The 24,278-nt window shown below is 42.3% G+C and overlaps 1 protein-coding gene across 2 annotated transcripts in view; it reads left to right on the top strand.

Annotated features, from left to right (window-relative positions):
- Window positions 1-24,278, top strand: part of LOC147749151 (zinc finger E-box-binding homeobox 1-like) — a 380,330-nt gene that overhangs the window by 282,169 nt on the left and 73,883 nt on the right. The window lies entirely within an intron of this gene.

The raw sequence follows: 24,278 nt of genomic DNA on the forward strand, positions 1-24,278 counted from the left end.
GGCCCTTGCAGGCGACAATGCTAAATGGGCGGAGTATGTGGTTGTGCGGCGTCGTTACATGGACGACCTGTTTCTTATATGGAGGGGCTCCTTGAAACAGGCAGAAGATTTCATCAGGGATTTGAACAACAATAACCTGAATCTGAAGTTTAGCAGTGAAATAAGTAGGAGTGAGGTGCATTACTTAGATCTGAGGGTCTTTGTGAGTGAGGTAACACTTGAGACATCACTATACAGAAAGCCCACATCGGGCAATAGTATATTACATGCCACGAGTAGTCATCCTGTAAGTTTAATTTGCAGTATTCCGTACGGCGAATTACTTAGACTTCGGCGTAACTGCTCAAGAGACTCTGATTTTATATGTGCAGCTGAAGAATCCATGACAAGATTCAGAATCAGAGGATATGATTCTATCCTCTTAGACAAAACCTTTAACAAAGTCTTTAAAATCCCTAGAAAGAGTCTGTTGAGCAAGAAAGAGAAAACTGAGCAACCTTAAATCATTATCAAGTTTAGGATGATAACCACCTTCTCTGATGACGCTAATCAATTGAGGAAGATACTCACAAAAAACTGGCACATATTACGATTAGACCCAATAATAGGGAAAGATGTCCCCTCACGACCGTTAATTACCTTTCGCAAACTGAGTTCTTTGAAAGATAAGTTAGTGCAGAGTCATCTCATGCCCCCTAAACAAAAGAAGCCCAGTACCCTAAAAGACATGAAAGGATTCTTCCCCTGTGCAAAATGCAAAGCATGTGAGAACAGCAAACGGGTTTTACCTTATAACATTCCAGGTCTGCGAACACCCAAAAGAATAGAAAAGTTCATCACATGCCAAACCCCATATGTTGTGTACTAGCTGATTTGTCCATGTGGGCTCAAATACATGGGCAGTACGATTAACAATGTAAAAATGCGTATTTTGGAACATCAACGGGCCATTAGCAATAAGGATGTAACTTACCCCGTGGCCCGGCATTTTGCCAAAGAACATCAAAGTAATAGGGACCTATTACAATATTTTGGCATAGATCATGTCCCAGCTAATCCGAAGGGAGGGGACAGACTGATGAGGTTACGCAGACTAGAATCACGTTACATTATTGATATGCAAACAAAACATTCACAGGGGATGAATAGTGGAGAAGAACTCATGGTACATTTAGGGAGATGAATGAAAATATGAATGTACTGTTTCACATACTATTGCAAAGCTGTTTTTAACATTTTCTAATCCAAGTGAACCGTGATCCTGCTCTTTTCCATAATGTGTCTACTAAACTGTATCAATAATGTGATTAATTTTGGATAAGTCATTGAGAACATGCCTACGATGAAAATATAAAGTATAAATCACAAGAATGTGAACTATTAGATTAGATTAGATTAGATTAGATTTAGATTTATAGAGCGCATGGCTGCCCTAAAGCGTCCCAGCGCTGAAAATGACCTGAACATAGTGAACTCAAGAAGGGACGGATTTAGGGAGAGGTAGGGAAGAGAAAGGTTTTGAGAGCTTTTCTGAATTTAAGGTGAACGGGTTCCATCCGGAGATCTCTAGGAAGGGCGTTCCATTTGTTTGATGCATTCAGCGAGAACCGGCGGCCTCCAGTACGTGCCTTCCTCACTCTTGGTATGATGGCCAAATTTTCCCTATCTGAGCGGAGGGCCCTGGCCGACTTGTAGGGGCGAATCAGTCCTCTCAAGGCCGGAGGGCCTTTGCCCTGCAGAGTTTTATGAGCAATACAGAGTGACTTAAAAGTGATCCGCTCTTGAATAGGGAGCCAGCGAAGGGCCTTTAACAGTGGTTTGGCTGATGCCCGTCTCGGCGCCCCCATAAGCAACCTGGCTGCAGGGTTCTGAGCTCGCTGGAGAGTATTGATAGTAGCACGGGGAGCAGCCAGGAAGAGGGCATTGCCATAATCCAGTTTGGACAGAATCAGGCCCTGGATTAGCAGCTTTCTGGATTGAAAAGGAAGGAGGGGGAGAACCTTCCGGGCTGCTCCTAACAGACCGAAGCAACCTCCTGCAACCCTCTGCGCATGGGTCTTAAAGGTTAGTTGGGGTTCGAACCAGATCCCCAGGCTTTTAATTTGCTCCTTGGGGGGAGGAAGGTCCCCCATACAGGGGGGCCACAACTCAGGGGGCAGGGAGGTGATTTGATTGCCCAAAAACATGATCTCCGTCTTAGTTCCATTCAATTTAAGTTTTGAGCTAGACATCCAGGAAGAAATGGCCGTAAGGCAATCCGGGAGGTCATCCGGGCGGCCCCCTTGTTGTGACAGCGAGACGACGAGCTGAGTGTCGTCTGCGTAGCTGATGGATTTAATCCCAAATGGGGCTACTACCTTCTCTAACGGGGCCATATAGACATTAAACAGTGTGGGGCTGAGGGAGGAGTCCTGCGGCACCCCACACTGGAGGGGGGTGGAGTTAGACATAGACCCATTTTCCCAAATCCTGAAGGATCGATTATCCAGGAAGGACTGCAGCCATCTAAGGGCTGACCCTGTAATGCCCAGCATGGCAAGGCGTTGAGCCAGAACTACATGGTCTACGGTATCGAATGCAGCGCTTAGATCCAGGAGGATCAGGGCTACCGATCCCCCTGAATCCAAGATGCATCTTACCTCTTCAGTCACCGCTAAGAGGGCGGTGTCTGTGCCCTGACCAGGGCGAAAGCCCGTTTGGGAGTCATTTAGGAGGTGGTTAGACTCCAGGAACTCTGAGATCTGCCTATTCACAACTTTTTCGGCTACTTTGCTCAATCCAGGTAGAAGGGATATTGGGCGAAAGTTGGCCAGATCGGAGGTGTCTAGACCCGGTTTCTTTAAGAGCGTTTTGACTCTGGCCTGCTTCCAACTCCGGGGCACTATGCCCGTAGATAGTGACATATTAAGTAGCTCGGTGGCTGCTGGGGCAATAGTATTCGTGATTTGTTTTAGAATGTGCATCGGGATTGGGTCAGAGGGAGAACCACCTTTTATGTTAGATAGGATGTTACAGAAGTCTTCCCTGGAAATACAGCTGAATGCCTCAAACTGAGGGCAGGAAGGGCCAGAGGAAGGAGCCTCGATGGGTACTGTATCAGAGGATTGAGGGAGGCTATCAAGGATTTTCCGTATTTTAGCATCGAAAAATTCTGCTAGCTGGTTGCATTTTAGTACAGGGTCGTTATGAACCAAAGTTGGAGCCGGGACTTTGAGGAGCTGGTTGACAATTTTAAATGTTTCTCTGGCGGAGTTGGCCGAAAGTCTAATTTTTTCCTCAAAAAAAACAGCTTTAGATTTCTGCCGTGCCGATTTGTAGAGTCTTAGGGCGGCTTTATATGCGGTTTTGTTAGTAGGTGCCCAGTCTTTCCGCCACAAGCGCTCCGCTCTTTTACAATCTTTTCTGAGTTCTCTTAGTTCGGGCGAGAACCAAGGGGATTTAAAAGTATTGCTCTTTTTAGTGCTAGGTTTAAGGGGCAGAACCGAGTCCAAGGACTTAGTGAGCCAGTCGTGAAAATTAATATCTGCTTGTAGGACATCGGATTCTGCAGGGGGTGTCGATTGTTCGAGAGCAATTGTCAGGTTCTCTACTGATAGCCTCGGCCACGGCCTTTGAAGTATGCGGGGACAGGAAGCCTTGGTTTTTTCAGTATAGAATTCCCACGAAAATGGTACTACAAAATGGTCTGACCATAGTAGGGGCAGTGGAAATTACGGTGATTGAGATCGCAATGTGCAAAATGTAAATGTAGCTGGTGACATGCCGATACACAGCCTAATAACATGTTACACCAGCGAGAGTGGCAGATATGCCGATACACAGCAAAATCTAACCTAGAATTCATGTTATCCTGTTCAATATTGAACATTAAAAGATGGCCGCCACATTTACCAGCGCACTTGTGCAAACTCAACACCGTCATTGATGTTGATGACATGCTGCAATGACGTATTTAAAAAGTAGCCGCTTTGCGGTGTGTGGAGTAACACTGACGAAGGACTAATGTCCGAAACGCGTATGTCCATGCTGCTAATGGCGGAATAAAGAAACTTTACCTGTACCCCCGGAGTGCTGTACTTTTGTTTTGCCACGAGCGGAAACGGAGTCCGAACTTGGATATATATATATCTATATATATATATATTCAATTCCAGAGTTTGCTCCCCCGGATCGACGGGGACCCACAGAAAGTGGCGCACACACCGGCAGAGGGTACCAGTAATTTAATCCCTTTAAAGTTTTGAAAGTACGCGTGCTCTCACAGCAAACAGACTTCGTTCAAAATTGATGTTCTGCAGAGATGTTTATTAACACAACACGTTTCGACTGTGTCTGCAGCCTTGTTCACGTGTAAAGTGCACAAATTAAAGGTAACTGATGAGTTACTTTTCATTTGTGCACTTACACGTGAACAATTTTGAGCGAAGTCTGTTTGCTCTGAGAGCGCGCATACATTCAAAACTTTAAAGGGATATATATTATATATATTATATATATATATATATATATATATATATATATATATATATATATATATATATATATATATATATATATATATATATATGTATATATATATATATATATATATGTATATATATATATATATGGATCAATTTCTGTTTCCCAGGTTGAAACCACAGAAAATACGGACCACCACACGGCTTGCGGAGTGTTACAGCAAACTTTTATTATCCATTTTGCAGTTCAGGTAGGCATGACGCGTTTCGGGCAGGAACTGCCCTTGATCACATGACGGACATGCAGTAGTGTTCACTTTAAATAGAGCACACACTCATTTTTTTCTTTTCATAATAACACCACGTGTTCTGGTAGTAAACATAGAAAATACACTTCTAATGTGTGGGTGTTTTACAAGTGCACAAAAATTGGTAGCTTTGCAAGGATGGATTTAAACTCTTAGCAGCATATTTTACAGAGCACATAAAAAGAAATTCTCAGTTTTGTTCAAGTGACAACGAACATTTATGACTGCATAAATGCGTTTTGGTTTGTGCAAATTTAGCTAGCAGCATGATATTATAAAAACAATACAACTAGAGAAAATATATATACACACATACAGCAATTCAATACATGACACCATTGCACCAAATAAATAACATATAAATATGTTAAAATTGTATAAAAGACCATATATAAGAAAAGTCAATTAATAATTATATTGCATCAATAAATAAATATTATGCTTAAAATGATTGTGCAAATGGCAATTCTTCAAGGAAATAGCTATAATATTGGTGTAACTAGCTGTGAATTTGTACTCAAGCTGTTTCACTGAAATGTAATGCCCTAATGTTCCATTGCATTATATATGAACATGCTTTATTTAAAGTGCTAGTGCTGAACTAATTTAAGGATGGATAGTAACACTATCCTTTAACCCCTAATATATCCTAGGAAGATTAGACGACCTGGTGTTGCAAAAACGCAATCCCAATTATAAAGTGCTAAGTGATATAAGTGCAACCAAAGAAATGTGGGAGGTTTAAAAATAGTGATAATGGAGAGAGATAAAATTACAGGTTCAACATAAGAAGCTCGTGAACACTCATCAAATTGTCATCAAATCACTTGTTTTAGCTGTTAATAGTTACTGGTAAGGAATGGCCACAACCAACGCGACCAACAGAATACAGTGATGGGGTACTGGACAGAATACAATAGGTCGAATTATAGAAAGGTATGCATATCCTCCCTATCATTAAGGCCGTTAGGATGCTTGCTGTTGAGATTAAGAATGTATCTTGTCTCTAACTGTCTTAAAGCCTTGTCCCTGTCCCCACCTCGCTTTAGTAACGGTGCCTGATCAATTACAAAATAAGTAAGACAATTCACGTCTTTGTTGTGACTTATTTTAAAATGTCTGGCGACCGGGTAAGCCGGGTCACTGTTGATGATGGCACGAATGTGCTGCAGGATGCGCATATATACAGGATTTTTCGTGCTGCCAACATAGCGTAGGCCGTATGTACAAGTGAGAACGTATATAGCGTACTCAGTGCGGCAGTCATATTTACCCCTAATAGATCATTCTTTTGTTTTAAATGGGGTCCTATATGTGGCAGTGTTGGCTCCAAAGTTACATGCCCTAGAAGTTGCACATTTGCGAAAACCGTTGCTTGTGGGCATCCATGTTTGAATACTGATAGACCCAGTGGGAATCTCTTTAGATAAGAGATTGGCCATATTTTTGGATTTTCTGAATGTCACGCTAGGGTGTTCTGGTAACGTGGTTTTCAGAATAGGGTCAGTTAAAACTATGGGCCAATTTTTATTCATGCTGTTACGTATTTTGCGTTCCTGTCTACAATAAGTGGTGATAAGTCTGGGTGAACTGTTCTCATCTGCTGTGCAAGTGTCTGGCTCATTGGTGCTCGGTAACAAGGCAGTTCTAGGTCTTTCATTCGTTTTAGTCATGGCTTTGTTAAGAATTTCTTCACTGTACCCTCTCTGTCGCATACGTTTTACATATATATATATCCATCAACACAGGACTCCAAATTAGACAAAGGCCACAGCAAGTTTAAATCATCTCCGTCTTTTAATTCTCGGCGCCTTGCTGAAAGGATCCCCTGCACAGAATCACATCTCTCATGTAGGTTCGCCAGACGCGTTCCGGGAATGAAATCCCTTCTTCAATGGCGTGCAGTTCACGAAGATGAGTCCCAGCGCTTTCTCATCTGCACTACTTGTTTAACCTTTACCTGCCCAGTGGGCGCCGCCCACACAATGGCCTTATGGGAGGTGTAGTGCACACTTAACGCCCAAGTGGGTGTGCTGTCTCTCAGTCCTTATTTGAACAAATAAAATCCCAAATGGGTTGATGTTAATTCAGGCGGGCACCCGTTCTTGCTTTGTAGAGGCCGAGAAGAGTCCATGCTGGCAGCCCCCTGCATGACGCCAGCATTCTTGCTTCCACATTCAAAAACCAGCCTGGTGCTTGTGCGGACCCGCTGCAGCAGTGAGCCTTCGTACGCGACCGGAGAGCCGCAAATAAATCCATCAACACAGGACTCCAAATTAGACAAAGGCCACAGCAAGTTGAAATCAGCTCCGTCTTTTAATTCTCGGCGCCTTGCTGAAAGGTTCCCCTGCACAGAATCACATCTCTCATGTAGGTTCGCCAGACGCGTTTCGGGAATGAAATCCCTTCTTCAATGGCGTGCAGTTCACGGAGATGAGTCCCAGCGCTTTCTCATCTGCACTACTTGTTTAACCTTTACCTGTCCAATGGGCGCCGCCCACACAATGGCCTTATGGGAGGTGTAGTGCACACTTAACGCCCAAGTGGGTGTGCTGTCTCTCAGTCCTTAAACTTGCTGTGGCCTTTGTCTAATTTGGAGTCCTGTGTTGATGGATTTATTTGCGGCTCTCTGTGCTAGTCCTATGCTTAAAGACTTTGCTGTAGAAATGGCAAAAGACTTTGACCTTTTCTATCTCGGTGTAGATGGCACTGTGCTAATCCTATGCTTAAAGACTTTGATAGAAAAACAGACATTTGAGGTGAGCAGATCTAGAGTGTCGCTGGTGTTGAGAGTGCTCTAACAGGAGCTGCTTTCCACCTAAACTGAGAACTACCCAGAGTTCTCTCCTTCTTTTTTATATATATATGTATGTATTTATATATATATATATATATATATATATATATATATATTCTTTTTCATGATTTATAGAATTTATATCTGAAGTATCAAATGCCCATACGTTTTGACATCTATTTGTCTGTTGTGCTTACTTTACTCCTTCCGTTCATTTGAAATCTGTCTATTCAAAACAAGAGGAACCCCTGTACTCTTCCTCTATAACATTCTCTTCTTTTCTACTTGTACCTTTATATTTCCTATCCATGCTTGTTTACCCTTTAAATCTCTCTAACAACTGTGCTTGATTAATCTGGTGGGTGATACCTGCGTGGAATTTCTGATTCCACCACATTGTGACTTTCTCTTAGATGTTGGCAAATGACCGCTCCACGCTGGTATCAACAATGCAGCAAGCACGTCATCCACAAGTCGGGGAGCGCAGCGCAATTCAGGCTTTGAGAGTTAAAAGAGTTACATTTAACACACCTTGTAAAAATGAACTTCACATATGTCATAAAGTTAGAAATTGTTCAAACTGTAGGAAAAAAAGAACCATATAAATGTTTTTGTGAGGAAAAGATGAAATAATGAGAAATTGGTAGGCTGCTTTCTAGAAAAAAAAGTGAATCATCTTAATATGTTTCCGTTTTACTTTAATGAAAAGAAAAAGTAACCACATTATTGCTTTAGCATGTTTCTGAAAATAGGGGATTTGCATAATCTTTTTTTGAGAAAGGCCTACATGACAAAGAAGCTCATATTTTCACTGCTTAGTTAAATGCAACAATTACCAACGTCATCAAATGTAATAAATGTAATAACAACTTTTCCGGCTTCCAAGAATTGCCTGCCACACAGAGGATAGAACTGCTTACTATGTTTGCCGGGCGGGAATATGTACTCAATTTTTTGATCACACATATTGAGTAGTACTTACAAAACACCTGCAAACATGGGATTCATGCAGTAAATAAATTAGCACCCAGATATTTTAATATGTGGAAAACCGACTTCCTCAGGAATTCATCATGTGTGAGAATATTTGATAAAATGTAAGGCTGGCAATGTTGCTCCATTCATTACTGGAATACTAAATGCACATTTCTAGGAAGCAGTCAAGCCTTGCCCCATAAAAATATAACCAGGGCCACATTTAAAAACTGTTCATTCAGTCCAAATCCTTAAATGTGAGCCAGCGTGTGTCGTAGAGCAGCAGTTCTTAAACGTTTGACTTCGGAGACCCCCCACTGAATCACTTCTGGAAGCCAGGGACCCAGCTTAAGCAATCTCTATGATGTGAACCTCAAAAGGATACAGGAAAATATAGAAACACAAGGTACAAAATAATTTATTTGTATGACAGACCAAAAATATACAAAACCAATAGTTTAATTTTAATGGGAAGGTTGGAGTTTTTCAATATTTGGTATCATTTTTAAAAGAAGACGTAATAGGCTACACTCTAGCATATCAGTTTGCCTTTTTTGTTCCTACTAATCCGTGCTTGCGTTTTGTCGGTCCATGCCTGCGCTTCACTTGGGGCCACCAGTCGTCTACACTAGATTCTGTTTGCTGCACACACTCTGCACCTATGAATCAAGCTGAGAATGGCAACTTGATATTTAGTGCCAAATGTACAAAGGTTTTTTGCGTGCGCAAATGGGTTTTAGACCCAATTGTGTCTGCAAAATACCTGTGGTCCATGTTCTAATCCTATTTTGCGAGTCACAAAATAGGATTAGCGACTTGCTATTAGGAATAGGTGTTTAAGGGCGTCCCTTCCTAATAGCGACTCCTTAAGCTATTTAAGAATGTTTTGCGACAGCAACTGTGGTCGCAAAACACTCTCAGTTTGCCACCCTTCTCAGAAGGGTGGTAAAGCACTCGCAAATGGGAAGGGGTCCCGACCCCTTCCCATTTGTGAATGCATGCGTAAATATTTTGTAAGGGCCTGCCCTTAAAAAATGAACCTGAAAAGTTTCCTTTTTATTTTTTAAGTGCATTTCATTTTCCTTTAAGAAAAACGGGCTGCATTTAAAAAAAAAACTGCTTTATTTAAAAGCAGTGCAAACACAAACTATTTGTGTTTGCTTTATTCAAAAGCAGTCCCAGACATGGAGGTCTGCTGACCCCAGCAGGCCACCATTCCTGGGAGTGCCAACCATTCCCAATTGGATCGCAAATTGCGACAGCCTAATTAATATGCATGAGGCATGCAATTTGCAACCCCATTGGGAATCGCAAACAATGTCTCAGACACTGTTGTGCATCCCAATTAGCAAGTCACAAATTGCGAGTCGCAAATGCGACGCAATTTGTGACTAGCTAATTGGTGGGTCCTGCATCTGGCCCTTAGTCTCCAATGTCTAATTCCTTCACATTTACCGATCATTTAACCCTTTCGATGCTGATGACGAGCTGGGCTCGTCATGGTGCACAGTGGTCGTGTGCTGATGACGAGCCCAGCTCGTCATAAAACAATGAAAATAAGCAATTTCCAGCACAGGAGGGGAATTGCCTTAGCAGCGAAGGTGTTAAAATTAGAATTTTCAAATTTTGTGTTTTCACGTATGCGTATACTATTAATCTAAAATAATTACATTTTGCAAACAGTCGCAGACACCCTGCGTAGGCATCGCGGACCCATTGAGTTCTGCAGACTGCATGTCAAGGAACTCTGCCCTAAAAACTATGTGCCAGTCTTATCCACAAACCCATATTATTCACCCAGTTACTCTTCAGGTATGGAGTATTCTTTTCCGGTTGTTGGTTCAAGGGCATATGATAATGTGACTGCTCAGGGGCGTTTCTACAGAGGGGAGGATTTGGGGGTGTTCCACTCCCCTAAAAAATGTATTCTGTAGTAAATAATTGAATACAAGTGCTTTCAGTCGGGTACTGTAAAGTGTCTGTCATATTTCACCTGGGATACATACCCACACTGACAAAAACACACACACTCACACTCTTGTCACATTACTTGAGGACTTCAGCAATGTTGATTAGTTTTCAAAATAACGTGTTTTAAGTACCTCTGACAATCCACCCTCTTTTCCCTTTCCACAGCTTCTTAAGCTCCCTTCATGCCCTTTCTATATAATGCCTTTTAATAAGACATGCCAGCGAGATAGTTGGGAAATCTGAAGCTCGCCCTCCTCAGTCTTACTGACCAAGCTACGACCCTGTGGCTGATACTTGGAATATTTTTATTGTCATTTGCGTGGTAACAGTACATTCCCAATCAGGTATATTACAACATTACAGTATTCTCGATTCCGGTCAACAAGGATATAAGGTCACTTAACATAGACTATTAGTTACTTCTTTGCTTAACACCGAACATTATTATACAAATCGCATATGCCATTGTCACATTTTCAACCATGAGTAACAACAACTTAGAACTTGGGCCCCCTCCCAGTCATGGGCTGTTACGTTCTCCCTGAGGTTGGAGGGCTGTATTCCTTATCGTGTACTCCACTTTTCTAAGCCGTTATCTGGCATAGGGGGGACCTCAGTTGTCGCCAACGTGTCATTTCTTCCCTGAGTGGAGTATAATGGTTCTACCTCCCTCTCCGAAAGGTCTTTCTCTTTGGTTAGGTCTGTAATCATTAAGTATCTAACCCTCTCGTCTTCTTGAAGTTTGTCATCCCTCCTGACTTTTTTCATCGAAACTAAGGGGTCCATTAGGATGGCGGACGGGCTTTGTCCGTCTGCCATCCCGGTGGAAACGGGACAGTCCGCCACATGTGCGGGGTCCCGCCATAGCAATTATGATGCGCCCGCTACAGTGGCTGGCGCATCCAGCATTTTTAACATTGTGGCGGGCGGTGCTCTCAGCACCGCCCACCACAATGCTAAAAATGCCCTTTGTACATTGAAATGCACAACATGACAGGCACCGCGCGGTGCCTGTCATGTTGTACATTGAAATGCTGGTGGGTACCATAGGTACCCCCCCATGTGCACCCCCCCTTCACCCTGGGGGCCCGCAACGGGAAAAATTAAATTAAGGCTGGCATGTCATGCATGGGTAGTCTCGTTAAAACTTCTGCTAGAGCCAGACACAGGTCTGTTTCATGGAGACCGGTGGACGGCAAAATTAGCATGCATAGGCAACTTTATGCCCACTAAGCAATTTGGGCTCTGAGGTAGTTGGGGCCAATTACTTACAATCTAGCATTAACCTACTATCTTGGAATCTGGCAGAAATTTAATCAAAATTGGTCAATCCTGATTGGGTGTCGTATATTGGTGATCATGATGGTTGCATTTTCTAAGAGACCTGGGCTATTGAAAAAGTGTTTGTAGATGGGTTTATTGCTTTTGGTGTGGAAGCAAAAAAAAACAAGCGCCATGTGAGGGCAATTGAGGGTCTTCTGATTCTAATTAAGAATAATGTATTTAGCTCATACACTTTATTGCAGTCGAAATGTCCTGACTTGATGGGGATTAGTGTTACTGTCCCAACAGGGCTTAGTTTGGCTTATATAAACATATATGTTAGAACGATCTCGGCGAGTAATGAATCTCCCACTTTATCTATTTTGGAAGAACTTTTAGGCTCTTTACACACAAACACAAAAATAGTATTGACTGGTGATTTTAATACATCCTATGAACCTTCCTCATATATCAATGAGATCACAGAAGAGAAGACGAAATGTGAGGCAATCCATCACTTACAGGGAAATACAGGGTTAATTTATCAGCCACTGCTCTCCAATTAGCCTGTCTAACGGTTGGAAGCGGGCTGAGGGCATGGTATGGATGTACTACTTCTGATCCAGATTGAGCCTGTACTTTCATGAGAAGTTCCCATACAAGTGTTATTGATTTTCTTATCTTAGGTGTGAGATTGTGGCCACTTCTGGTCAATATGAAAGTCGATCTGCGACCAGATACTGACCAGGACTCCCTGAATTTAATGCTAACTGGGGCATCCCTGGAAATAAAAACAAATATATGTTACACATTAGTGCCAGAACCTATACTAACTACTAGTCAACGTTTTGTTTTGTGACCAAATGTTTTGTCCAATCAAAAACTGGTGACCCAGATATGTGGGTCGTTTTTTACCTTCCTGTCGATCTATGTAGGGCTAAGTGAAGCAGAAATCCCACTTCTAAATATACATAGTTTGTTATTCAAGGAGCTACAAAAGGTATTTTATAAAGATGTGGTCCTCAAGAATCCAACCTTGGGCGAAGAGGTAAAATGGTACGATCTCGCCTGCAGACAGACTAAGCACTCCTTGGGGTCAGCTGCTGTAGGTGGTGACAGGACTCACATAGCCAAAGTTATACACATTTACAAAGCTTCTTTAAATCCAGCTAAAAAGAATGGGGACGAAACAACTTGGAAATATATGTTGCCTGCTGATAAATTAAATGACAATCAGTCCTTTTGGTGTACAGTAGCCCAATCTAGAACAGAAAAAGTGAAAAGCTACCATCATCATTTTTCGGTGGAAAAATGGGTGTCCCATTTCTCTGATCTTTATGCGGCAAAATATCACAATAACTTGTGGCTGAGCAGCGACCAGGCGGCTATACTAGACACATCTGGTACTGATGCCATAGAAGCTGCTGACCCAGTTGTTTTTAGCAAGGAGGATGCAGCTAAAGCTATTGCCTTGTAAAATCTGCTAAGGCACCTGGCCTGGATAAAATCCCAAAAACCACAGTTGATGGGCAGAATGCAAAACAATGTCATACATTCACCCCAGTACAGAGATCTGGGCCTAAATCCATCGTTTTTTTGCACTCCACACCACCCCAGTTCAGACATGGCCATATGCAAATCAGCCTTGACCCTGTGCCTCATGGGAACAGTCCAGCCCGAACTGCCAAGCCATGTCTTTCCTGGACCGGAATCAAGCATTCTAGGACCGGTTTCTGGCTATCAGCCGTCTTCAGCCAGGATAGCTTGACTCCAGTGGTGTGGAGAGCATGGAACTCATGTCTGAGCATACCCATCCCACCCGGGGTGACAAATACAAAAACCACAGTTGATGGACAGAATGCGGAACAATGTCATACATTCACCCCAGTACAGAGATCTGGGCCGAAATCCATCGTTTTGTGCACTCCACACCACGCCAGTTCAGACATGGCCATATGCAAATCAGCCTTGACCCTGTGCCTCATGGGAACAGTCCAGCCCGAACTGCCAAGCCATGTCTTTCCTGGACCGGAATCAAGCATCCTAGGACCGGTTTCTGGCTATCGGCCGTCTTCAGCCGGGATAGCTTGACTCCAGTGGTGTGGAGAGCATGGGACTCACGTCTGAGCATACCCATCCCACTCGGGGTGACAAATGCAAAAACCACAGTTGATGGACAGAATGCAGAACAATGTCATACATTCACCCCAGTACAGAGATCTGGGCCTAAATCCATCGTTTTTTCGCACTCCACACCACCCCAGTTCAGACATCCCAGCAGATCTATATAAATCAGAGCCCTAGATCTGGACAGTTCATTTAAACTTACTTTCGAATGCCAAAGTAGTGGGGAGGGGGAGATACCAGACTTTTGGAGAGGAGCTGAGATTATCACAATATAAAAAAAAAGGTGATGCATGTTCCCCTCAAATTACAGACCAATCAGTTTAATAGATAATGCACAGAAGAGCTTTACTAAACAAGTTCTTGAGAAACTGTCAAACTGGGTGGATTCTATTAATATCATGTCTGCCCTTCAAGCTGGTTTTTGACCAAAGATTAGTACCCCTGACCAAATTTTTATATTCGCCACATTGTATTGGAAATACGTTTTATTACATCACCAAAAGCTTTATGTGGTGTTTATAGATCTCAGAGCTGGTTTTGATCTTGTTCCATGCTCTAACCTGTGGCATGTTTTATCAACTATGGGGGCCCTGGGGAATCTGACTCACCTTATGTCTCAGCACCACAAATATGTTGCCCAGGTTCATTGTGGTCTTATGGGTGAACGAACTGAATGCATTCCTATCCAGCATGGTGTGCGCCAAGGGTGCATTCTTGCTCCCACGCTACTTACCCTCCATATGAATGACCTAGAATACATCCTGGTGAACTGTAGAAATGATTCTCCTACTCAGTGCAACAAAGAGGTACCTATTCTTTTATTCACAATAATTCCCTCCTTATTTTCAAGACACTCATGGGGCTTCAGATCCTGGTTGTGAAATTCTAAGTTTCTGTACATCTAGGGGCTTGCCGCTTAATGTTAATAAGACCAAATATATGGTGCTTGGGAAGGGAGTGGTTAAAAACTCTATCATAGGTGTAGGTGGTGAAGACTTAGAGTTTTGAATATCTGGGGGTAAAAGCAATGGAGAATTTTAAGTGGATACGACAATTTTGTATAAGCTCATTATTAATCGAGCCAAAGATCGAACGCCATCATTCGATTGCATAGCCAAACAAGCTCACATTTGGTCTCACCGGCCCTTGAAGTATATTGTGCTAAGGCCGAAGGCACTACACTTTATGGTGCTGAGACATGGGGTTGCACTGATGCTTCTTTATTATCCACTGCTGAAAACAAATTTGTGAGGCAGTTGGTTTCTCTTCCAACCAGTTCGCCTCTTATTCCTCTATACTTCGACTTAGGAATAAAAAGAATTGCAGATTTGGCCGCACTTAGACCACTTGTTTATTGTGTCGGTCTATGTCTTATCCCTAAGTTAAGTGAGTATAGAGACTCCCCTGTAGATTTACTAAATGTAGCAGGCGCCAAGTCAGTACTGTGGGTAAAATTTGTTTCCGATTGGATGAGTAGTTTGGGACTGCAATGGTAATAGGCTGACCCGTTGATTATTTTCAAAACTACCCTTAATGTCCTGAAATCTTGCTATTGGTCATACATCCAGTAGGGTTACGCTAACAACAAGTCAAATAGTTCCCTGACCAATAGGTTTTTTGATATTAAGTCTTTTCCTTGTTTTGAGGAATTTTTAGATTCTGTTTCTCCACCTCTAGCGAAAAACATTTATACCCGTTTTCGCTTTGGTATTCTCCTTTTGAGATCCTTTACTATTAAATGGAATAAAGACTCAGTATCTAGCTTTTGCCCCGCCTGTGGCATGGAAAGGGAAGACGATATACATATATGTTTTTTTTGTCCAGAGTATCTTGGATCTTGCCGAAAATGGATCAGCCCATTATGTCAGAACCTGGGATTGGCGAGATATCTAGTGGCTTATAGAATTTTAAAGAGTGATACCTCACCTGTAATTGTCTTTGCTATTAGTAAATATTTACAGGCGGTTTGGTTTAAGAGTAATAAAACTGAAGTAAGGGTAGCCTAGCGAATATGATGTATTTTGAATATCAGTAAATTTTAATTTATACATATCTTCAATTTTAAATTCCTATGAGCTTTGTGATAAAAACGCGTGGTTCCTTTTTTGCTCGTTTGCACATAGCTCAAGATTATCTTTGCCCTACTTGTACATAGAAATGGATTTGAAGTAGTATTGATTTTATTGTATGAATGAGCAACTTGCTGTTTTAAACTGTATTTTTAATGTTATATATTTGTTATGATATTGTGTATGCAAACTTTGATGGTGCATGAATACCGAATAAAGTATTACTACTACTACTGAGATTTGGCCAATCCGCTTTTTGATAACAGGATGTCTGTTGCAGGACAGTCTTACGTCTAGCTATGGATTAGTCTAGAGAGGCAAAATCAGTATATATCATTCCACTGTTAATAAATAAACTTGTATTTTATGTGTGCCTTCTGTGTTATCCAGATAAAACCAAAAGGTGCTCCTTCTAGATAGTATAGGAAGTGAGTTCTCCACTGAGACCCTTTTTGGGTAGCTGTTTGCGCCTTACAAGTTTAAAAAATAAATAAATAAATAAACTGAGGGAAACGGGTGCAGGAGTATAAAGTAGTACAAAATAGTCTGTTCTACGAAGACATCTGAAATGTTGTTCTTGAATAAAAAAGCAAGAGTTCTTAATGGAACCTTATTAAAATGGCATACCATATGCCACTTGTGATCATAAGGCTTGGATCTCAGTCACCACCTTAACGACTTTAATGGCTACTAAGAAAACCCCTTTTTATCATTTGTGATCCCCCAGGCATTGCCGGTTAATTTCTTCCGCTCTGGTGTTTAAAGGCCTTTCAAGGTGATGTACAATCAGGGAAATGCCCTGACGATTCATCCAGTTTCAGAGGTACACAGCTTTCTGGCAAAGGGCCCAAGACCACATCCCAATCTGCTTGCTAAAATACCATATGGCAGTGGTGTTGTCTGTGAGGACCTGAACCAGCCTTCCCTTGATGGACAGCAGGAAGGCTTTCAATGCAAAGTGAATGACTTGCAAATCCAACGGGTTGATGTAGAGTCCTCTGATGTTCACCTCTCTCAGGCTTCATTTTCTACACTGGTTAGACAGAAAGAGATGTATGCAATAAACATTTGAAATCAGGGTCTATCCTATGCAGGCAAGACCATAAGAACGTTTCCTAAAGAAGCACATAGCTATGTTTGTTGGAAGGGAGATTTTGTAAATAACAAATAACAATCACCATATGTCATATGTCATGTAAGTGTTAAGGCTCTATCTCAACCATAAAAATCACATCAGAGACACATATGTTATACAAGCGTCGCTGGTGATGTCCTAAAATAAAAAGATCTGTAAAGGCTGAGGATCCAATGGTACCTTGAAGTATGGACATCAGTGTCCTGTAGTCAAAAGGTCCCCATCTAGCACTGACTTTAAAACTTCTATGGGTGAATTTTGGATCTCAGCTGTGATGAAGGCCTCTGTGAGACTGAAGGAGTTTTGCTATGCTTTGAAGATACTCTTAGAGATATTGAGATAAGTTAGGTTAGGAACACTGTTTCCCATTGGACCACTATGGTGGCACAACATCTTGGTGCAGTTAAAGTTTCACTTCTGAAGCTTGCCTATTAATGATGACTTTATATAGAAAAAAAAAACAGATGAAGAGACACACACAAAGTTAAGGAACTGTCATTATCAACATTGAGAGTTCTTGACATCAAACCTCTATTAACACTGTGACTTGCAATATTCATGGCTGGATTTGCAATGATTGTGGAAAGGTCACTGATGCACCCCCAATAAATGTTGCCTGTGGGAGCAGTTTCGATTAAAAAAACAACTGATGCTGTGGAATTTGTTAAATACAATGAGCCTCATGGGACTTCGTGGATGCAGACCACGCTTTTGCTGCCCCAGCTTTTTGGCAGCCTGCTAGCAAGGTCCTACATGAAGCCATTTGTCAGACCCAAGAAGGTCTTTGGGAGGAAGGTCAATGATATCACAAGAAAGTTTTTAGCAGATGCCTCCCCAGAAGACAATGAAGGTAGATGAAACCGGTGAGGTTAATTTCACTAGGATTTTCGACAAGAATGATCTGGCAGGACATCTCTGTACCTCTATGGGGCATCGCTGTAGCATGCCCTATTCCCACCACCTTTGTCACTGAATGCAAATTTAATTTTAGAAAGGTGTTAAAATATGGCTCTTTAGGGGGACCTATGAACAGTGGCAAGTACTGTTGTGAATCACTGTTGGTGTGTCTGGTGGTTTGGAGTGGCCCTCTGCCCGATATAATGTTGCTATAAAGCTGCGCATAATCACCACCTGCACCTTTAGCTATTAAACCCCGTTTTCCATTGGAAGATACTGAAGTATCCCTTGATGACATCCGCTCTACCTCCCATGAGATGAATTTGTAGTTTCCATTAGATGTCTTATACTTTTGGCCTCATTGCTTTCAAATAGGCACACCATACAGGGTGAAACCGCTGGGGTGAAATTAACAGATCCTATAATGGAAGATACAATGATTGGAGTTTGTTTAATGCATATGCAATCAAAGCAAGCATGTCTGTTTCTTTTGTTTCGCACAATGAACAGAGTTTCCTTTAGGTTATAACTGTATCTGAAATCCCTAGATTGCACGCAGATCCCTTTTAAGCAATGTGCAGTCATTCAAAATCCACCACAAACCCAGTGTGAAAACAGTGAACAGATTTGGATTGGAATACAGAGTGCAGTACTACAGGCTCTTGCTCCTCACCTGTGATCATAAAGGATCAGAACTGTGATCTGAAATATCTCAGGAGTCACTCTTTCGCAGCTCTGTTCTCTATTTTTGTCGAGGCTCGAAAATCACAACTCAAACTCACTTGTGTCCAAGATTCAAGGAAAAACATGTTCTTGTCCACAACTTTCTTGCTCCCACAGGCGTTTTTGGTAGCAATGTTGGGAATTGGGCGGCATACTTTTTTAAATTATTGTATTATGCAATATTAAGTCCCCTGCTGAGGATTGAAGTAATAATAGCTGCCACTTTATTTTGTTGCACTTGTGTACCTGAGAAAATCTTTTTATTTTTATTGAATTTCACTAACTGTGAATCTCAGTCATCGTACACCGATACATTCTGCATTCGAGTTCACATTGATTACCATATCATCGCAAATGCGTACCACATATCGTAACAAAGATATGACAAGTAAGGCGAATGAAAAAAGAACAAACATAAACAAAAATCCAAAAGATACAGAACTAGTGCAATGCAGTACTGTTTTTACACAGTCAATCCATGACTGTCAGCTGATATGTGCAATGTAAAAATAAAGCATATTCAACACAGTGGTGTCCACTCAGAAACTAGAGTCTTATATCGTATCTGGGGTTTCCAACAAATAGCAGCTCCTCTGCATAAGTGTCCAATTGTTCTTTGCAATAAACAAGCTTTTTCAATCACTGTCCCACCTTTGGTACTGTTCTCCCACCCCAGTGTTTAGCCACCAGGTGTTTCGCCAATAAATTGGTAACAACTCCAATATGCCTGTTGCATGGCTTAAACTTTCTTACCAGACCCAGTAAGCATTCTACAGTTTCCTTTATAATCATAGTGAGTGTTAGGGTAACATTCATCCAGAAGTCATTGATGGAACTGCATGACCAAGTCAGATGTGCAAAATCTGACCCATCCACCCTACATCTCACGTGCATAGCGTCCTCGCGCAGACCGTATCTCTTCAACCTCATCGGTGTATAATACATTTGATGCAGAAACGTGAAGTGAATTATACGGAGATTGCAACTTGTCGTAAGGCGACCAGTCACCACACAGCATCCCATCCAGTCCTCCCAGGTCATCGGCACATCCAACTGCTTATTCCATTTGTAAAGAGAGGCGGAACTTGCACCTCTGTTCCTCTTTGAGAAGCATTATAAAGCGGGTGATGAGCCCTGTAGATTCCCCCATTGTTAGAGCGATTTGTGTTGCTTTCAGTATTTCCTGCTTCTCTTTGAATCTTGGGTCCAGTGATGAGCCCTGTAGATTCCCCCATTGTTAGAGCGATTTGTGATACTTTCAGCATTTCTGGCTCCTCTGAGAATCTTGGGTCCAGCACCCTAACAGCCGTACGCAGCCTGGTGTAAAGAAAACCATGCATTGCGTTGTATTGGGTTCCCGCCTTGAAGTCATTTAAGGATAAAATCCTTCCAATGGGGTACTAGTCCCTTAATTTAGTAATACCAGCACTCTATAATATACTCAATGCCCCCTTCTCGTGTGCCACTGAGATATCCGCGTGTGCAACGATCGTCATGGCTGGTGCATACATGTTTTTGTTTTCATGTCCTGCACGAGTACCCAGGGCCCTCCATGCACCAACAGTGCATGCAGCCATGTCGAACTCTTTCGTGTTTCTCAGTGTTTTATGTTGTAGTACTATGGCGTCAGTGGAAATGGATGTGCATTATCAGCCTCCACTGCAAGGTGTGGTAGGGAGCGTTGGGGGAAGTACCAATAATGCACAAATAGAGCTTGTGCATAAAGGTAGTATAGGCGCATGTCTGAGGCTTCAAAGTCCCCCTTTTCAAATGGTAGTGCTAATGTTTCCCAGTTACATCTCGTTTTTTTTCCCACCCATACCAGCTCCAGTAAACAAGACTGCATGGCCTGAAAAATGGATCTGTTCAGCGGTAAGGGGGATATTCACAAATAAATACAACAATTTATGGAGGATTGTCAGTTTGGTGATGGCTATCCTGTCGGCGAGGGACAGAGGAAGGCGGGTCCATCTAGTGATCTGATCACCTAGTTTAACGATCACGCAACCGTAGTTCATACTGATTACAATTTCAGGGTCCAAACCAGTGGAAACTCCAGCTCCAACTCCTTGGTGCATTCTGTTAGGGGAAACCCCGTAGACTTGCTCCAATTTATACCAAGGCCAAAGTATCGCTCGAAGCGGACATACTATCTCAAAAGGGACCCCAAATACAATGCAGGTTCCCTAACATGCAGCATCATATCATCTGCATAAAGGGAAATTGCTAGCGGGCGTTGCCTGAAGCCCAGTGCTGCTGCAGCATGACCCTGTCTTATCTTGCAGGCCAAGGGCTCCAACGCCAAAGAGAACAACATTGGGGACAGAAGGCATCCCTGCCTAGTGCCCCTGCAGATGACTATTGCATCTGAGACCACCCCGTTTACACCCACCCTAGCAACAGAACCATTATACAATAGACGCACCCATTTCAGGAACGACGGTGGCATCCCCATGCGCTGCAACACCACAAACATGTAATCCCAGCGCAAGGAGTCAAAGGCTTTAGCTGCGACCAGAAGCATGGCCGAAGCTGGAAGCTCGGGATCCAGCTGATGCAAAACAGCAAATATTGTGCAAAAATTATGTGTTGTGGATCTTTTGGGTACAAACTCCGATTGGTCCGGTAGAACCAAATTGGGGATCAGGGTTGCAGTCTAGTAGCAACTATTTTAGCTAATACTTTAGTGTCTATATTTATCATAGAGAGTGGCCTGTATGACTCAAATCCGTTAGCTACTTTATCTGGTTTTAACAGCGTAACTATTAAGGTTTCTCAGAGAGAGGGAGGGTACACCCGCTTCATATGCCTCAGCGTAAACCTTCAGTATCCAGGGTGCCAGAAGGTCCACATAGGCCTTATAAAATTTGCTCGGCAAGCCATCTAGGTTGGCCGCCTTGTCATTGGGGAGCGACACTATGGCCTCTTTAACGTCCTCAACCGTCCAGGGTTGCGTGAGGTACTTACGCTGGCCTAGGGACAGCCAGCCCATTTCTATATCATCCAAGTATCATGTGAATTCGGATTCCTCCACCTGTGATACTGGCTCATTTAGTTCAGAAAAAAAACCTCATGAATGCCTCACTGATGTCTGGGGTGGTAGAATGAGTCTCCGAATTGTTATCTAAAATTTCTACAATGTGATCTTGACTTGCCGACTATCGCAGTTTACTAGCCAAAGAGCGGCTCGGTCTACCACCTTCACCATGTCGCCACGCAACCCACCTCCTGGATTTATGCCGTGATTCATGCTCATCCACCTCATCATATTCTGATATTAAATCCCTAGTTTGGGCCAAAAGAGTGGTAGTTGGGGCCTGCGCATATGCACATTCCAACTAGCGTATCTTGTCTTCTAACGTGCGCAGCCTAGTTCGCAGTGACTTTAAGACCCCGCTTGGACCCCTATGCATACCCCGTGGATTGTAATTTTAAAGGCCTATCACAAAGTCCCAAACCCCTCAACCGTGCCCTCATTCTCAGAGAAATAATTAGCAATAGCCGACCCAATCATGACACGGAATACTTGGTCTAGCAGTGCCATAGGCTGTAAGTGCCACTGGAATGCCGGCCTCGAGGATGTCAGTACGGTCAGCTCCAAAAGCACAAGGGAGTGATCAGAGAGTGTCTTGGAAAATTGGTGGACCGACGTAGTCCATGCACTAACCTCCTTAGATACAAGCCAGTAATCCAATCTGGACTACGAGCCATACACAGTGAACACGAATATGGCCTCCCTGCCATTTGGGTTGCGGCTCTACCACACATCCACGAGGCCTTTCGCCTACATTATCTCACTAATTATCTGTGCGACATGCTTACCATGCCATACTGTATTGGTGGACCTGTCCAATTGTGAGTCTAGATACACATTTAAATTGCCAGCCCAGATCACCACCTCAGAGCGCAACGCCGCCATCCGCTTCCAGATGTCATTATAAAACGTGGGGGTCATCCACATTAGGGCCATAGGAATTTACAAATAGAAGCTTCGTACCCCCAAGCAGCCCTGCAGCAGGAGCACCCTCCCCTAATAATCTTTCTCCAAATGGGTCAGTGTAAACGAGGTTCCCCTCCTTATCAATATCAGCACACCTCCATGTTGATTCTATCAACCAGGGTCAAAGGAGAATGTCATTTTGATAGATTGGTCAGATAAATTACTTTATGCATTTCTCTCAATCTACCTCATACCAACAGGTCCGACCCAGCTCTACCAGTCCAAGACTAGAATGATGTTAGCACCAGAATGGCAGTGCTAATGATGGTTCAGGGACCTCCTTCACCTTATAGAGAAACCACACGAGACTGCAGTGAAGGCAGATTCTCCTTTACTGGTTTGACGGCAGGTCCTGCATCCCAACATTCTATTGCTGAAGCCAAATGACCTTCCACTTGAAATTGTATGTCTTTAGGTGGTGAGATTTTACATTTTGTGTATTAAGAACAGCCACAATCCAGCCTTGTGTCAAGAAGATGTGGTAATACCTTCCCTACTTCAACTGGAAATGTCTGGTTCACAATGTTATTCAATTAAAGTACACCTTGTTGCCATATTTGCCTATAGGATATCTCCATCACAAAACTCCTTCTTTAGAATCCCTGTAGTTAAAGATTTCTTAGAAGGTGTTAAAGAGTCACCTTCTCTTCCTTGCGAGCTTAACATATCTAAATTAATGCCCCCCCCCATGACCCAATCACAAAGCCTCTATACGACATCTTACATGGAAAACAGCTTTCTTAGTCACTATTACATCTACTCGCAGAGTAGATGTAATAGATGACATAGTAATAGATGACAATGAAAACACACCCCGGTTTTCTTCCTTTTTTTAAAAAAAAATTATTTTTATTTTTTAAATGTTTTTATTGGGTTTTTTACCACCTTTTTCTTTCCCTCCCCCCCTTTTTGGTACAGAGCATGTCAAATCATTTACACATTTACAATTACTTCATATTCCGATTTTTACAAAATAATTCAAAAAGAAGCATTGACGACAGTAGCAAAAGAGCATAGATGAATAAAAGTAATAGTAAAAAACAGTAAACAAAAACTTAGCAAGAGAAAAATATACATATACCAAAAGGCTGAACTAATACAGTTTAACTAAATTCATCCAGTTAATTACCCCGGTTTTCTTCCTAAAGTGGTTTCAGTTTTTTACAAAACCATCTCTTTGCCTATATTTTTTCCTAATTCGTCAACTCCAGCAGAGCGATCTCTATATACTCTAGATGTAAAAAGAGTTCTGAAATTCTATCTAGACAAAACTGAAGATATAAGACAATCAGATCCTCTTTTGATAAATGATGGCCTTAATCAAAGCAGTCCATTTCTAGATGGATAGTTTCCTGGATATTACTTTCATACAAGCCAACTAAAAAGCCCCAACCTGGTAGATCTAAAGAAGAAAGACTTCTTAAAGAGGATGTGGTGTTAAGGTAAGAGCTGATGACCTTGGAAATGGGGAATCAGGTCCGAGTCTCGGAATAAACTGAACATCCTGTGTCTCTGGGCAAATCACTTCATCGTCCTGTGCGTAAAAAAAAAAA

Source organism: Lissotriton vulgaris, chromosome 1_1 (assembly GCF_964263255.1).
Source record: "Lissotriton vulgaris chromosome 1_1, aLisVul1.2, whole genome shotgun sequence".
NCBI lineage: Eukaryota > Metazoa > Chordata > Amphibia > Caudata > Salamandridae > Lissotriton > Lissotriton vulgaris.